The sequence below is a fragment of the Podarcis raffonei genome, chromosome W (assembly GCF_027172205.1).
Source record: "Podarcis raffonei isolate rPodRaf1 chromosome W, rPodRaf1.pri, whole genome shotgun sequence".
NCBI lineage: Eukaryota > Metazoa > Chordata > Lepidosauria > Squamata > Lacertidae > Podarcis > Podarcis raffonei.
This window is the reverse complement of record NC_070620.1, coordinates 25,911,140-25,927,887: the sequence shown is the minus strand read 5'-3', so window position 1 is coordinate 25,927,887 and position 16,748 is coordinate 25,911,140. Positions and strand designations below refer to the sequence as shown.

Genomic DNA, 16,748 nt, shown 5'->3' with positions numbered 1-16,748 from the left:
ATTCAAGGAGAAAAATTCTTGATAGTGGGAATTTATGCACCAAATGAGGGGAAATCCGAATTCTTTAAAAAGTTGCATGAGACTTTAATGGACTACATGGACTATAATTTGATCCTGATGGGAGACATGAATGGAGTAGTATCAACAAACATGGACAAGGCACAAAGACAGGTGGTCACCAAGGATGGTAGACTACCGAAAACCTTTTTTGAGATGACAGACAATTTGGATTTAGTTGATATTTGGAGAGTAAAGCATCCCCTGGCTAGAGAGGGAACTTTCTTCTCTGAAGCCAAAATGACATGGACCAGAATCGATCAAATATGGGTAACTAGTGGAATGGCTCCAAAGATAAAGAAGGCAGAAATCTGTCCAAGAACTTGCTCTGACCATAATCCCGTGAAGATGGAGATGAAACTGACTTCCACTGGTTCTTTCAGATGGAGGATGAATGACACCTTATTTAGAGATGAAAACGTGATTAAGAAGGCCCAAAAAACTATGAGAGACTATTTTGAGATAAATATGAACACTAATGTTGAAAAAAGAGTAATCTGGGACGCAAGCAAAGCCGTTATGAGAGGGTTCTTGATACAACAGAATGCAATTAAGAAGAGAAGTCAAAATGAGAAGACAGACAAAATTTTGGAAAAAATAAAAGTGAGAAGAAATTGAGAACAAAACCAAAGTCGCAAGAGATCTTGAGAGAAATAAAGTTATACCAAGTACAATATATGAAAATGATGAATCAGGAAATAGAATGGAAGATAAAACAAATGAGACAAAAGACATTTGAATCAGCTAATAAATGTGGGAAGTTGCTAGCTTGGCAAATGAAAAAAAGACAAAAATTAAATACTATTACAAATTTAGAAGTGGAAGGAAGGAACATACAGAACCCAACTGAGATTAAAAAATGTTTCCAGAGGTACTTCAAACAATTATATACACAAGGGCCACAGAAATAAGTTGATATAGATCGATTTTTGAAGACAAATGGATTACAAAAAATCTCTCAAGAAAGTAAATTAATGTTGAACTGTAAAATATCTGAACAGGAAATAGAAGATGCCATTCAGAACATGCAATTGGGCAAATCTCCAGGACCAGATGGGCTGACTTCAAGGTATTACAGAACTTTAAAAGAATGGTTAGTACAACCTTTAAAAGAAGTCTGTAATGAAATACTGGAAGGGAAAAAGGTACCAGAATCGTGGAAATAAACATATATTACACTTATACCGAAAACAGAAACTGAAAAAACTCAGCTTAAGAACTACCGCCCCATATCACTACTCAATGTGGATTACAAAATTTTTGCAGATATTTTGGCCAAGAGATTAAAAAATGTGTTGATGGAAGAGATTCATAAAGACCAAGCAGGCTTTCTTCCGAGTAGACATTTGTCTGATAATTTGAGGAATATAATTAACATTTTGGAAAAGTTAGAAGTGAATATTAATACTAAAGCAGTCTTAATATTTGTGGACGCGGAGAAAGCCTTTGACAACATTTCTTGGAGTTTTATGAAGAAAAATCTACAGGGGATGGGGGTGGGAGAAGGATTTGGAAACGGTATAAGTGCAATTTACTCTGAACAAAAGGCCAAGCTAATTGTTAACAATGAGGTGACGGAGGAATTTAAGATAGAGAAAGGGACACAACAAGGTTGCCCAATTTCCCCATTGCTTTTTATATCAGTCCTGGAGGTTTTGCTGAATATGATTAGAAGGGACCAGTTGGTTAAAGGTATACAAGTCGGAGCTAAACAGTATAAATTGAGAGCATTTGCAGACGATTTAGTACTGACATTACAGGAGCCAGAATCTAGTACTAAAAGAGTTTTGGAACTGATTCAAGATTTTGGTCAGGTTGCTGGATTTAAATTGAACAAACTAAAAACAAAGGTTTTGGGGGGAAATTTAACAGAGAATGAAAGAGAGAGGTTTCAGAATGAGACAGGTTTAACAGTGGTTAAGAAAGTGAAATACCTGGGGATTAATATGACTGCCAAAAATGTGAATTTATTTAAAGATAATTATGAAAAATGTTGGGCGGAAGTGAAAAAAGACTTGGAAATTTGAAGCTTTCACTGCTAGGCCGTATTGCTGCGATAAAGATGAATGTATTGCCAAGAATGTTATTTTTGTTTCAAACATTGCAAATTTTGGACAAAATGGATTGTTTCAAGAAGTGGCAGAGAGATATTTCTAGATTTGTCTGGCAGGGCAAGAAGCCCAGAATAAATTTTAAAATTTTAATGGATGCAAAGGAAAGAGGTGGATTTGCCCTGCCAGACCTTAAACTGTATTATGAATCAGCAGCTTTTTGCTGGTTGAAAGAATGGCTACTCCTTGAGAACACAGACATTTTGGATTTGGAAGGCTTTAACAATGTATTTGGTTGGCATGCATATCTGTGGTATGATAAGGTCAAAGCACATAAAGCATTTAAAAATCATATCGTCAGGAAAGCACTATTTAATGTCTGGATAAGATATAAGGACTTGCTTGAAAATAAAACCCCAAGGTGGCTGTCACCGATGGAAGCGAAGGCTCAGAAAAAGCTCAATATGGAGGCCAAATGGCCAAAATATTGCGAAATTTTGGAACAAGCAGGAGACAAATTGAAATTGCAGAGTTATGAAAAACTAAAGAATAAAGTGCGAGATTGGCTTCATTATTATCAAATAATGGAGGCATATAAGCAGGACAAAAAAAATGGATTCCAGGTAGAAAAATCAAAATTGGAAACAGAACTGTTAGAGCCCAAAACTAAGATTTTTTCAAGGATGTATAACTTGCTGTTGAAATGGAATACACAGGATGAAACGGTGAAATCTGCTATGATTAAGTGGGCACAAGATGTTGGACATAATATTATGTTTGCTGACTGGGAATAGTTATGGACCACAGGTATGAAGTTTACGGCATGCAATGCCCTAAGAGAGAAAGACTCTCCTCCCTGGAAGAGAGGGGAGTGGTTGTGGGCGGGAGCCCGAGCTCCGCCCCTGGCCGGGGGCCTTAGCCCCCGCCCCTCCTCACCTGGCTGGTGCCCACGCCCACCGGAGGCAGCCAACCAGGTGTCTCCGGGGGGCGTGTTTAGCAGCTTAATGCTGCGGCTCCAGCTCCGCCTCCTCCTCAGTCGTCGTCGTCCCGCAGCGAGTCATCAGCTAGCAGAGAAGAGCCATGAGGTTTGGAGTCGGGGGGGGGGGTCTGGTTCCTTGCATGCCTTTTAACTTTAAGAGGCTTGCATGCGCTCATTGCTTTACTGCTTTTAAAAACCCAGGCATCCAGGTTTGCCTTGCTGTGTTCTCTTTTCCGTGTAAAAACCTACATTTAACCTTCTATTTCCCCCCACTCCTGGTGCTTGATTTGTTTGTGCCCAGCACATGCCCCCAGCGAGGTCTGAGTGTGAGTGTGGCTCCATCTTTCTTTCTCCCTCGTCTCCTCACTTTCCTTCCATTTTGGCCAGGATGCTTGTATGTTTTCCCCTCTATTGCCCTTGCCTGTCCAATTGCATGGCTGGTCTGGGTGACTGAGTGGGTTTGCCTTACATTTAATTTGTTGGCCAGGGTGCTTATGTGTTTTTCCCCTCCATTGTCCTTGAGAGCCTGTATGGGACAGCTAAATATTTCTGCATCGCTTGGGTTGGACTAGATGATCCTCAGGGCTCCTCTCCAATTTTAAGTTGTGTGTGTGTGTTTGCAGCGTGTGTTTGTGCCTGCCGTTTATTGATTGTTACTCTTCTAGCGTGGGTTTAATTTACCCTGCCATCCCTTCCATTGGTACCACTTAAATCGGGAGCCCACTGTAAAATTTAAAGGCTGCTGGGGCTTGGAATACATTGTGCACTTAAACCTCACCCCTCTTGGTTTCTCTAAGCCACCCCTCTAAGCCATCGCTTGATGTTTGGGGGAAGAAATAAGGCATGGCTTGGGGTGGACAATTCAGGGTTTATGATCAGGGAACCATTCCTCAGCACTGCATGTTTATACGTTTAGAACCTTTGAGGGTGTGCCTTTGCCTGGTTCTTGTCATTGGCTGCATTTGCCAGTACAGGCTCCCTAAAGAAAACTGCTTTTAAACAACAACAACAAAAAAGGTTTTGGCTTATAGTACCTTACTAAAAAGTCCAGGTTAACTCACGGTTTATATTTCCACTTCATTTTGGCTCACTGTAAAGGACAGCTATTTTCCTTTTCTTCAAACTTTCCCCTTCATTTTACTCCCTCCACCCCTCCTCCCTCCAAACTCCCCCCCCCACGCTTTCCTTCTCCTCCCTCCACCCCTCCTCCCTCCCTCCACCCCCCACCCTTTCAGGAAAGAGATACATCACATTAACCTTAATAAATAAATAAATAAAAAATAAGGCATCTTTGGATTTCCCTTTGCTTCTTGCCTGAGTCATCACAGTTACCAGACAGGTTTTTTTCCAAATGCTGGGCAGGCTTGATTGTTCTTTGAGTGACCGGCAGATTGTGAGGCATTGTCTTTAAGCACCGGGCAGTTCAGCAGCTCTAGTTGCATTGTCAGTTTAACTAACCAGCAGTTTGACCAATTACAGTCTTTTGTCTATTTAAGCACCTTTATTTCCATCAACTGGTCTTGAGCCGACCTTGTGGGCAAAAAATTTACTTTCTTTGTTTGGCAAAGTTTCTTTTGTTTGGTGTAAGTTTCCCCTTAAGAGCAACCTCACCCCTCCTTTTCAGAGGGCCGCTGGTGTGGGCCTGGAATCTTATTGATTTCCTTTTCTCTTAATTTGGCTGCAGCTTCTGAGCATCCCCTTGTAAGCAGTTATTTTCAATTCTGTTTGATTACTTGGCAATGCTTTGCACCTAGATTTGCCTATCATTTAAAAGGGGCAACTTTTTATTGTAGGCAATTATCTTCTAATTCTGTTTGACTGCAGTTGGGGTTGCTTTGGGTATGGGATTGTTCCTTGGAGCCAGGTGCTAATATGTAGCTGAGCGCTGCTGCTTGAACTCTTGCTGGGTTGTGATTTAATAAATATAAATAAATACAAGCGGTGCAGTTAAGTGACGTATAGCTTGTTCATTTTGTCAGCAGTTACGTGGAGCAATTGATAATAGTAATTTCTACTCATAGCTATAAATACATTGGCTATTAATTGAGATACTATCGATTAATAATTAATTCATCAACCGTGCTTTGAACTTTATTGATGCACAATAATTGTATACTGACATTTAATTACAGTCAAGCTATTAATTGATTGGTGATATTAATACTAATTAAAAATAACCACAACAATAATAAAATAAAATAAATTTGAAAAATAAATAATAATAAATAATAATAATAAGTAATTATAATTATAAAAAATTAAAAATTATAATAATTAATATTAAAAATATAGATAAATAAATAAATAAATGAAAATTAAATTTAAAATAAAATAAAATAATTAGTGACGAAATAAATAGTAGGCACATTTTACAAGAGGAAGCGCACGGGTGCAGTACCAGCACACATTGCAGATGGCAACCGTCATAATAATAAACCCAAACCCATTTCGCAGTTCCTCAATGCCTTCAGATCATTCAATTTATTGTATTAAGTAAGCTTCTGAGCACATCTGCCTCAGTGGCAATTTATATACAGTATAAATAAAGGAGGGAGGAAGCAAATACAATTTATTATATTTTAAATAGCTTCAACAATGCAGTTCACTGACATTCAGCTTAATCATTTGCCTCCAGTGGCGGCGAGCTATTGATAACAGTAATATTAAAACTAAGTTATAGATACAATTTCATTGGGGGTTACTTGAGGAACTAATAACAATTGTTTAATATTGAATTCATCTACCTTGCTGTGGACGCTATTGGTTGTACAGTAATTACATATTAACATTACAATCAAGTGATTAATTGATTGCTGGTAATAATATTGATCATTTTAACGATAGTAATAATAAAATAAATAAATAATAGAACAAATAATAATAACAAAAGTAATAAATAAATATTAATAATGATAAATAACAATAATAAGTAATAAATATTAATGAATAATAATAAAATAAACAATAAAATAACAAAAAAGTAAAATAAATAAATAAATATTAAATAACAACCCAACTCGTTAAATAACAACTACACTTTATCACAGCACAACACAGCTCATGGTGCCCTAAAGAAAGCACGCATCAGAAACAGCACGTAATGCGACGGGAAATCCATCACGGGGGGCTACATGGAAGGAATTATAACCAAAAGCCCATTTCCCATTTTCTCAAGGCATTTAGGTCAATTATGGATGATTATGAGCAACGTTTTCCCGATCAAAAGCCCAGCCCACCCCCATCCGCTGATGCCATTCCTGATACAATCCAGAGAGTGGAGCCTATTCTCAGGTTGTTCCAGAGAGCCCTCCTCCTTCTCAGTGGGATGACCTTCCCGGCACCTCGGTTGCACTCTCTGGTGACTCTCAACCAACAAGGGCGGGTGTAAGCACCAGGGCAGAGCCAGTCCGGACTAGGTCCCAGTTACTTTTCGCAGCATCCACTCCTCGGTTTGTTACTTTGCGGCAAGAATTATATAGTGCTTCGGAAACCAAGTGGCTGCTCATACATCTATCATTTCATAGTAGCCAACTGACGTTTCATACAGCTTATTTAAGTTTTCGGGTATATTAGTAAAAGGCGGCGTGCCCCTTTATAGTAACCTCGTGACCTCGTGACCAGTGGGGGGGGGGGATTGTATATTTGAACTAGGAACCTTGTCTTCGTGAGTTTTCACAGCTTTTCTGTACTTTTTGGCTTTATTGCACTGAAGTTACACTGGTCTGGGTACAGCTGAGCACAGCACAAGTGTTGCTTGGTGCATTATTTCATTGCAATTCAAAGCAATCACTAACCAAAGCTAATCTAATACATTCATTAATTGATGTTGGCACGGTCATTTTAATTAGCTTGTTTTCTACAATTTATTTCCGAAGTTGGGCGTAGTCATTAGGGGCAAGTCTATTGAACCGAACGCAGTTGACTGCACACCAAAAATAAATAAATAAATAAATAAACAAACAAATAATAAATAAATAAATAAATAAATAAATAAATAAATAAATAGAATAGAATAGAATAAATTGAATTCATTAATAATAATAATAATAATAATAATAATAATAATAATAATAATTTAATTATTTCATTGCAATTTTGTTGCCTTACGCCCAGCACAGTTTACTTGAATACATTAATTCATGGTAAGTGATTTGGGTTATTTGTTCATAAAGGCCGGTGTTTGTTTAGTATCTTTCACGCCCTTTTTTGGGGCGGAAAGGTAATACAACTCTGTCCATTATTGAGTTGTTATAGATTTGAAGCAGCTGGGTTAACTCAGTTAGTAGAGCATCAGGCTCTTAATCTCACAGTTGTGGGTTCGAGCCCCACATTGGGGAAAAGATTCCTGCCTTGTAGGGGGCTGGACTAGAGGACCCCTTTTAAAATACATAAATAATAAACAATTGATCCCAGTTTCATTTGCCATTAGGGATTAGTGGTTTGAATCTGATTTCTTTCCAAGTGTGGTCGGTTTAATCAATACGGAACTAGGCCGGCTGGGCTAAAGTGTCCTCTGGTAATAAAGGCTTAAGTTAAAAGGGAAAGACACAGGCTGGCGGTTCTAAACAGTGCCTGGCCTGCTTGACCAATTTGCTCAATTGAAGTGATATAGAATCGGCTTTTCGCCTTTTGCCAGTGCACCCCAAGGACTTTTGGCTGCTGGGTTTCAAATTCCAAGAGAAGTATTACATTGACAAGGCTATGCCAATGGGCTGCTCAGTAGCTTGCTCGGCATTTGAATCATTTAGCACCTTCTTGGATTGGGCCCTACGATTCCGAACTAACGCCAATGGGGTCACACACTTCTTTTCGTGGGGAAACCAAACACTGGGGAATGCGCCTCTCTGCTTGGGGCCTTTTCAGGACCAGGGTGTTCCCCTAGCAGCCGGAAAAAAAAAATTGGAAGGTCCGACTACGTGCCTCACGTATTTGGGTATTGAGCTGGATACAGTTGCCCAATCATTCCGCTTACCGGAAGAGAAGATTGACACCCTTAAGGAATTAATTCATGCTACCCTCACACTTAGGAAAGATACAATCCCTGTTAGGCCATTTCAGACAGATACAATCAGACAGATACAACCCCTGTTAGGCCGTTTCAATTTTGCTTGTAGAGGGGTTTCCCCTGGACGCCCTTTCTGTGCCCGCCTAGCCAGGCTCTCGGTGGGTCTCAAGCACCCACACCACAGAGTCCGTCTTTCAAAGACAGTTAAGGCCGACCTGGAGGTTTGGGCGACATTTTTGGGAACACTATAATGGAGTGTCCCTATGGCAGGATGTCCTTAACTTGTCCTCAGATTTTCAGGTCCAATTGGATGCAGCAGGCTCTCTGGGATTTGGCTTGTATTTCAAGGGTCGATGATGCGCCCAACATTGGCCAACGGGGTGGCAGGGCAAGGGCATCACGCGGGATCTCACTTTTCTCGAGTTTTTTCCAATAGTAGTGGCCGTGCATATCTGGACGGAGGAGTTCCAAAATCACAGAGTGTGCTTCAGAACCAACAACCTGGCAGTGGTGAACATTCTAGCGAGGCAGTCATCCCGGTCTGAGAGGGTCTCCTCCCTCCTGCGGTTGTTCGTTCTCCGGTGCCTTGAGTACAATATAGTTTTTTCAGCCAAATTCATACCGGGGGTCACTAATGATATAGCCGATGCCTTGTCTCGCTTTCAGATGTCTCGCTTCCGGTCGCTGGCACCTCGAGCACAGCTGTTGCCCGAACCCTTTCCGGAGCACCTGTGGAACGTTGGAGATGCAAAGTGATTAAGGGAGTATTAGCGTCTGTCGCACCCTCCACCCTCAGGTTTTACAAGAAGGCCTGGTGCGATTTATTGGGCTTCAGGTCTGGGACATCTGGGCTTTCGCCTAACGTGTCGCCCACCACTGACTACGTTCTGCAATACCTTTCACACCTCGATGACTTAGGACGTGCGCCTAAAACCTTAAAAATACATGTAGCTGCCATTAGCTTCTTCGCTAAGGCCACGTTCTCCTCCGATCCATGCAGTGACTTCCTGATCCGCAGAGCTATCGAAGGCTGGGGCAGGTTACAACCGGCTGAGGGCCGTAAGCCAATTTCTTACGGGTTGCTCTCTCAAATACGCAAAAACAAAACAAAACAAACAAACAAAAAAACTTAGGTCAATCTGTTGGTCCCGGTGTGAGGCCCGCCTCTTTTCCTCGGCATATGCCATCGCTTTTTTGCCGCCCTAAGAGTGGGCGAGGTTGTAGTTGAAGGTGGCGCAAATGGTTTAATGCGTGGCCTCCTTATGGAAGACGTGCAGCTGTCCGAGACGAGCATGATGGTACGGAAATGTCAATCCAAAACTGATCAGGCCGGTAGGGGTGTCCTTCTTAAACTCACAGCGTCTGGGGGAGCAGGGCCCATGCCCGGTAAAGGACACTAGGCGGTATCTTTGCCTCAGACCGCCTGGCCAAGGTCCGCTTTTGATTCACGAAGACGGGTCCCCCTTATTGAGACACCAATTCACAAGAGTACTCCGCAAAGCTATTGATGCTTGCGGTTTAGCTTCCCGGGATTGTGCTGCCCACTCCTTTAGGACGGCGCTGCCTCAACTGCTGCACGCTTGGGCTCGCCTGCGGACAAGTTTAAAGAAATGGGCCGATGGAAATCCAATGCTTATAAAGGGTATATCCACTAGTATATCCTCCGCTATGTTGAATCTACTTACCCGTTTTCCCCTTTTCCTTTCGTCCTCAGCTGTTCCCAGGTGAAGTGTGTGGATTTGTGGCCACAGTATAGTCGATTGGGCCTGCGTTCGGGTGGTCAGCTGCGGCCTTACCCATCATTTTGGTTTGCCACCTGGGATGCGAGTTTCCTGGTTTTCGAGACGCGGCATGCGTTGGGAAGAGCTTATACCATTGCGGATTGACAGAGTAGCCACGTTTGGCCCTCCTGACATCCTTATCATTCACTTGTGAGAGAATGACCTTGCTAATAGGAGAAGCGTGGACTTGTTGTGGAATATAAAGAGAGACTTGGAGGCGATCGCGGCCTGGTGCCCCAGAACAATGGTGTTCTGGTCCTCCTTCTTGGCGCGGTGCGCAGAGCTGTATGGCCATTGAAAAAACCAGGAAACTCTTGAACCGGGCGGTAGCCCGTTGTGTACGCTTTATGTATGGCCAAGTCATTTATCATGACCGTATCCGGATCGGCGAACAAGCCATGTACCGGAATGACTGAGTTCATCTAACAGACATTGGGAATGACATCTGGTTGGACAGCGTCATTAGTAGCATTAGGGATTGGTTGCAGCTGTGAGGGTATTGGCGGCGAGCCCCTTTGTGGCTCGGGTGGCGGTTAGGCATTGGATTCATGTGTGTCAAGGGCTAGGTGTGGCCATCGCCTATGCTATCTACCGTGGGTTATTCCGTTAAAGGAATCTGGCGGTCGTGTATTCCGTCCGATGCCTGCTTGGCGGGAGGCCATGGCACGACCCTCGGTGACATCAGGGGGTGAGCCTATAGTTGGATTAGCATCAACAGGCTCCACCTACTGTTGAATAAACCCACCTCCTATAGTCATCCAATGCCTAAGCCAATACCTTTTCACTGCTGTAATCAATAAAGTTGTGGCCTTTTCTTGCCCATTAACCTTATATCACGTGTCCTTGTGTGTTTATTTCACATAGCGGGGGTCGGGCCCTCGATCCACAAAGACTCTCCTCCCTGGAAGAGAGGGGAGTGGTTGTGGGCGGGAGCCCGAGCTCCGCCCCTGGCCGGGGGCCTTAGCCCCCGCCCCTCCTCACCTGGCTGGTGCCCACGCCCACCGGAGGCAGCCAACCAGGTGTCTCCGGGGGGCGTGTTTAGCAGCTTAATGCTGCGGCTCCAGCTCCGCCTCCTCCTCAGTCGTCGTCGTCCCGCAGCGAGTCACCCACCCTCCACTCCCATTTAGCTCAGGGTCTAGGTTTTTTGGCCTTGCTATGGACCTTAGGTTGGTCGCCCCGGTTGTCTGGGGGGCCTGGTAGGAATTTTTCCATTTGGCATTAGGCTTTTTGGTTTTTTCGCCTACCTCGTAGCAATCGTCACAACTTTTGTGGTATTGGTGGGTAGGTTAGGCATTGGATTCATGTGTGTCAAGGGCTAGGTGTGGCCATCGCCTATGCTATCTACCGTGGGTTATTCCGTTAAAGGAATCTGGCGGTCGTGTATTCCGTCCGATGCCTGCTTGGCGGGAGGCCATGGCACGACCCTCGGTGACATCAGGGGGTGAGCCTATAGTTGGATTAGCATCAACAGGCTCCACCTACTGTTGAATAAACCCACCTCCTATAGTCATCCAATGCCTAAGCCAATACCTTTTCACTGCTGTAATCAATAAAGTTGTGGCCTTTTCTTGCCCATTAACCTTATATCACGTGTCCTTGTGTGTTTATTTCACATAGCGGGGGTCGGGCCCTCGATCCACAATATTATGAAAATGATATACAGGTGGTACATGACCCCAGTCAAGCTGGCAAAAATTTATCATTTGCCCGATAACAAATGTTGGAAATGTAAAGAAACAGAAGGTACATTCTTTCACCTTTGGTGGACGTGCCCAAGGATTAAGGTTTTCTGGGAGATGATATATAATGAAATGAAAAAGGTATTTAAATATACCTTCCTGAAGAAACCAGAGGCCTTTCTCCTGGGCATTGTCGGCCAATTGGTGCCAAAGAAGGATAGAACTTTCTTTATGTATGCTACGACAGCAGCAAGAATACTTATCGCAATGTATTGGAAGACCCAAGATCTACCCACCTTGGAAGAATGGCAGATGAAGGTGATGGACTACATGGAATTGGCAGAAATGACCGGCAGAATCCGAGACCAGGGAGAAGAGTCGGTGGAAGAAGATTGGAAGAAATTTAAAGACTATTTACAGAAATATTGCAAAATTAATGAATGTTAGAATGATGTTGGATGAAAAGTTATGTGGTTTTTAGCAATAATGCTATAAGGAGTATGAAAAAATTGGACTATTAATAGACAAAAATCTAATGTTACATTATTTTAAGATTAAAGATTAGGATAAGTAAAGAGGGGAAGGATTTGCTGAACTAACAAATTAAACTGGAATACAAAAAGGGAGGTTTGAGGAGGTCCGGGAATCAAGCAAATGAAAGAATGTGATGGAAAGATGGAATTGTTTTTTATTTGTATGTTTTCTTTTTTCTTTTTTCATTTTGTAAAACCCTAATAAATATCTTTTTTAAAAAAATATAGGGTTAACCTTCTTCTGTTCTGCTCTGGGGGTGGAGCGTCTATGTGACGCTGTACTTTCGTCACAGGTCTTTGTTCTGTGAGTTTGGTTTCAGTTTAGTCTGAGCGTGCTACGGCACGGAACGGAGTGTGGAAATGTCTGAATGTTCCGATGGTGATTTACTGCTTGTAAATAAACGCTTTTAGATAGAAGAAGCTGTCTCTGGACTGTCTCACTCCCTCTGCTCTCACACAAAAGGCAGACTGCAATTGTTTTCCTACCTAGGTCGTGTTTCTCAGAGTGTGCGCAGGAGAAGCGGCCGGACGGAGGAAACAGAAATCTACAGACCTCGGGTTACATACGCTTCAGGTTACAGACTCCGCTAACCCAGAAATAGTGCTTCAGGTTAAGAACTTTGCTTCAGGATGAGAACAGAAATCGTGCTCCGGCGGCACGGCAGCAGCAGGAGGCCCCATTAGCTAAAGTGGTGCTTCAGATTAAGAACAGTTTCAGGTTAAGAACGGACCTCCGGAACGAATTAAATACTTAACCCGAGGTACCACTGTAAACAACTACATGACATTTAGTAGACATCTGAAGGCAGCCCTGTTTAGGGAAGTTTGTAATGACTGATGTTTTAATGTATTTTTAGCCTTCTGTTGGAAGCCACCCAGAGTGGCTGGGGAAACCCAGCCAGATGGGCGGGGTAGAAAAAAATAAATTATTATTATCATTATCATTATCATTATCATTATCATCATTATCATTATTATTATTCCCTGGAAAAGACCCTGATGTTGGGAAAGATTGAAGGCACAAGAAGAAGGGGATGACAGAGGACGAGATGGTTGGACAGTGTTCTCGAAGCTACCAGCATGAGTTTGACCAAACTGCGGGAGGAAGACAGGAGTGCCTGGCGTGCTCTGGTCCATGGGGTCACGAAGAGGCGGACACGACTAAACGACTAAGCAACAACAACAATATTAGTATTACTATTATAATGAACTGCACTAGAATAAAAAAGTTCAACTACTTAAGCCCTCAAACAGCTATCCCTACTAATTCAGCCTGAATTAATATAATGGTGTGACTCAAGAATTCAGCTGCAAATGCGTTAGTTCAGACAGATTTTTTCACCCATTCCAACACCACAGAGCATAAGCTTTTGACACATAGTGTTTTCCTACAGTGAATCCTCACATGCATTTAATTAATATTAGCCCCATGTATACATAACAAAGTGCATTCTTTGATGCCACCTACAATTTTATAACTTTTTATTAAAAGCACGCTACAAATGATTGCTTGAAGTCTCTACTAAACTTTTTTGGAAACAGAATTCACATTTTTATTTCAAACCACAAAGGAAAGTGAAAACACTGCACCTAAAACTTTGGTGATGTCAAATGGATGGCATGTGGTCAGCCCTGGTCTATTATGCAAATGGCCCACGGGGGTTAGGGGAGGTTAGGATCTGGCCTACTAGTAGGATCCAAAAATTCCTACCCCTGGTTGAGTCTTACATTTACAAGCTGGCACACTCCCCTCTGCTCCTTGGCATAGCTCATACAGTAGAGATTGAAAGCATTCACCATTAAACTGAGTAGTGTTCCCGTTACATCCATACTTGAGAGAAACCACCCAGAGGACTGGAAAAACAAAAACAAATTATGATTAATCTAAACAAGCCTGTATCAAACTACAACTTAACAATCTTGACTTGTTCAACCAAGCAGAGTTTAAAATTGAACGAACCATCGTTTTCAAGTTCACATGTTGTGGTTCGAGGACCCGACCCCCGCGAAGTGAAATGAAGACACAAGGACAAGTGATATAAGGTTGATGGGCTAGAAAAGGCCACAACTTTATTGATTACAGCAATGAAAAGGTATTGGCTTAGGCATTGGATCGAAACAAGTGGGTTTATTCACCAGTAGGTGGAGCCTGTTGATGCTAATCCAACTATAGGCTCACCCCTGCTGTCACCGAGGGTCGTGCCATGGCCTCCCGCCAAGCAGGCATCGGACAGAATACACGACCGCCAGATTCCTTTAACGGAATACCCCTAAAAATTGAAGGCATAGGCGATGGCCACACCTAGCACTTCGACACACAACACATTATTCCAATGCCTAACCGCCACCCGAGCCAAAGGCTCGCCGCCAATACCCTCAAAGCTGCAACCAATCCCAGATACTTTTGATGACACTAGCTAACCAAATGTCGTTCCCCAAATCCGATAGGTGGACACCGTCATTCCGGTATAAAGCTTGGTCGCCGATCCGGATACGGTCATGATAAATGACTTGGCCATACATAAAGCGCACTCAACGGGCTACCGCCCGGTTTACGAGTTTCCTGGTTCTTTCAATGGCCATACAGCTTTGCGCACCGCGCCAAACAGTTCTTTTCAGGAAGGAGGACCAGAACACCGTCGTTCTGGGACACAAGGCTGCAAATGCATTCAAGTCTCTTTTTATGCTCCACAACAAGTCCACACTCCTTCTGTTAGCAAGGTCATTCTCCCCCAAATGAATCACAAGGATGTCGGGAGGGCCGAACTTGGCTACTTTCTCCCACAGCAATGGCATCAGCTCCTCCCAACGCATGCCTCTTCTCGAAAACCAGGAAACTCAAACACCATGTGGAAGGCCAAGATTGGATGCAAGACCGCAGCTCACCGCTCGTACGCGGGCCCAATGAACTATACTGTGGCCGCAAATCCACACGCTTCTTCTGAGCATAACTGGGGGTAAAAGACAGAAAGAAAAGGCGGGTAAGTAGGGTAAAGCGGCAGGTCGCATACTAGCGAATATAAGACTTATAAGCATTGGATTTCCACCTCTCTTTGATCCTGTCCGCCGGTAACCCCAGGTGCGCAGCCGTGGTTGCGGCGCCAATTCTAAAGGAGTGCGCAGCGTACTCCTGGGAGGATAGACCACAAGCCTCAATAGCCTTGCGAAGCACTCTGGTGAATTGGTGCCTCAACAAGGGTGACCCATCTTCGTGGACCAGAAACGGACCCGGGCCGGGCGGTCTGAGGTAGAGGTACCTCCTAGTGTCCTTTACCGGGCATGGGCCCTGCTGTGCCGACGCCGTGAGCTTAACTAGGACACCCTTACCCGCCTGATCAGTCTTGGACTGACGTATACGCACTGTCACGGTAGTTTCGGACAACTGCACGTCCTCGCACAGGAGGCCGCGTGTTGAACCTCGTGCACCAACTTCAAACACCACCTCACCAACTCTGAGCGCCCCCAAAAAAAGGCGATAGCGTATGCTGCGGAAAAGAGACGTGCCTCGAACCTGGACCAGCAAATTGACCTGAGTTTTATGCGTATCTGAGATAACAACCCGTAAGAAATCGGCTTACGGCTCTCGGCCCTGGGAGGTTGCAACCTGCCCCAACCCTCAATGGCTCTACGGATCAAGAAGTCACTACACGGGTCATGAGCAAATGTAGCTTTTGAAAAGAAGCTGATGGCGGCTACGTGAATCTTTAAGGTTTTAGGAGCACGTCCCAGATCATCGAGATGGGAAAGGTACTGCAAGACATCGTCAGTGGTAGGAGGTACGTTATGTGAGAGCCCAGATAACCCAGACCTGAAACCAAGGAAATCACACCAGGCCTTCTTGTAGGACCTGAGAGTGGAAGGTGCCACGGACGCTAATACTCCCTGTATCACTTTGCGTCTCCAACGTTCCACAGGTACTCCGGAAAGGGTTCGGGCAACAGTTGTGCTCCAGGTGCAAGCGACCGGAAGCGAGGTATCTGAAATCGAGACAAGGCATCGGCTATGTCATTATTGGCTCCGGATAAGAATTTGGCTGAAAATATTATGTTGTACTCAAGGCACCGGAGGACGAACGCCCGCAGAAGGGAGGAGACCCACTCAGACCGAGATGACTGCCTGGCTAGAATGTTCACTACCGCCAGGTTGTCGGTCCTGAAGCACACGCGGTGATCTCGAAACTCTTCCGTCCAGATGTGAACGGCCACCACTATTGGAAAGAACTCAAGAAAGGTGAGATCCCGCGTAACCTGCCCCAGCCCTCGATAGCTCTGCGGATCAGGAAGTCACTGCATGGATCGGAGGAGAACGTGGCCCTAGCGAAGAAGCTAATGGCAGCTAATGGCATGTATTTTAAGGTTTTAGGCGCACGTCCTAAGTCATCGAGGTGTGAAAGGTATTGCAGAACGTAGTCAGTGGTGGGCGGCACGTTAGGCGAAAGCCCAGATGTCCCAGACCTGAAGCCCAATAAATCGCACCAGGCCCTCTTGTAAGACCTGAGAGTGGAGGGTGCGACAGACGCTAATACTCCCTTAATCACTTTGCGTCTCCAACGTTCCACAGGTGCTCCGGAAAGGGTTTGGGCAACAGCTGTGCTCCAGGTGCCAGCGACCGGAAGCGAGACATCGCAGAAGGGAGGAGACCCTTGCAGATCGGGATGACTGTC

At 44.0% G+C, this 16,748-nt stretch overlaps 1 protein-coding gene across 1 annotated transcript in view; it reads right to left on the bottom strand.

The window, feature by feature from the left end:
* The window catches only part of LOC128406054 (uncharacterized), a 262,647-nt gene that overhangs the window by 13,699 nt on the left and 232,200 nt on the right, over positions 1 to 16,748 (bottom strand). The gene's annotated exons all lie outside the window — the stretch shown is intronic.